The sequence below is a fragment of the Pan troglodytes genome, chromosome 6, assembly GCF_028858775.2.
Source record: "Pan troglodytes isolate AG18354 chromosome 6, NHGRI_mPanTro3-v2.0_pri, whole genome shotgun sequence".
Lineage (NCBI taxonomy): Eukaryota > Metazoa > Chordata > Mammalia > Primates > Hominidae > Pan > Pan troglodytes.
The window spans coordinates 93,006,025-93,007,544 of record NC_072404.2 but is presented as its reverse complement, the minus strand read 5'-3'; positions in this window follow the sequence as shown (position 1 = coordinate 93,007,544).

Sequence of the window (1,520 nt, the reverse complement as noted above, 5' to 3'; positions counted from 1 at the left end):
ATGTAAAATCTGGCTCATATACAATAATCATCTGGTTCATGTACAAAATGATTTGCCAAATCATTTGTATAAATTATAGTAAAGCTGAATAAAAGGTGGCAAAAATAATAATTTTAGATTTCTTATTCCATCTTTGGGATCTCACCAACATCACATTCTTTTTTCCATGTATTGTCTCTTCCATGGATGGCTATTTGGAATGATGTTAAGAAGAGGCAGTACTTATGGGGTGGTGGAAGGTGGGGAGAAGAGGCTTCAAAGGCCTTCTGCCAGGTTTTCTCCATGGTCATTGTGATTCCTTTGAACTATAAAATTCACTTTCAAAGCCAAAATATAATTTATTTTGAATATTCCTATTTTCAGTCATATTCTTCACAACTTTAAAGTTAATGTATGTTTCTCTTTATTTTAATGTAAAACAGGTATATTCATTGAGTTTATGTCAGTTTTATGTGATGTGTAAAATTTTACATCTCTCTGCCAATTGTCTGACAGTTGAAAATACTATAAAATATTACACAATATTAGGCCATTTTGCTCAGTTTCTTGACAACTGACTAATGGATAATTGCATTGGTTTTATCTAAATCCTTCCTTTTCTTTTGTGATGGAATATAATTGTTTTATTCACTTTATGCCAACAATTGAAACTTCATCCTCTATCAAGAGAATCTGAACAACTAAAGAAGTGCTCCAAATAATTAACAAGAAGAAACTGTTTGGTATCTAAGTTATCTTAAGCCCTTGTAGATTGCCTTGAAAATAATACAAACTCAATAAATATTTATTGAATAAATTACACAATACCGACTGGTTTGGTTATGGCATTAACAGGGGCAGTTGAAAAATAATGGAGATTACAGAGCATGTGAAAGAGGACTCAAGACTTGGAAAGAAAAAAGGAAAATTAAAAATGTATTACCCTGAATTATGATTTACATTCCTCCCTCCCTTTCTTCTTTCTCCTCTTTTTTTCTGCCTCCCTCCATCCCTTTTTTTTTTTTTTCAAGTATACAACTCAGAAACTGCTTGTCAAACAATTAGATCACTTATTGCCAGGAAGAAAAAAAAATATGGGCAGTATTAAAGTCTAGAATAAGATTAAAGAAATCAGTGGATAACTTCTTTACTGAAGTTTATGGCATTTATTATTGGTTTCATAGTGAGTCAATTTCTTAAGTGGACAGAGTATAAAATGTTGTCTTTAGTTTAGGTACATTAGTGGTAACATTGTTTGAAAATGTTGGAATCTTTTGGACAAAATAATCTAAACATCACTAACTATGTGTAAATGATTTATTACCCTTAAACCCTTTCTTGGAAACTTCTTTCTTCTTTTGTGACCATAACCAGAAATATGTGTCTTTCTCTTTGTGCATTTCTTTACATATTTATCTATGTATATATATTTCCAGAAATAAGAATAACCATTATTAGCTGACAATTTTTCTTAAAACATTTCTTAGTTCCCTTAGGAATTTGTTCTTCAATAATTTTGCCTACATTATTTAGCCATCCTG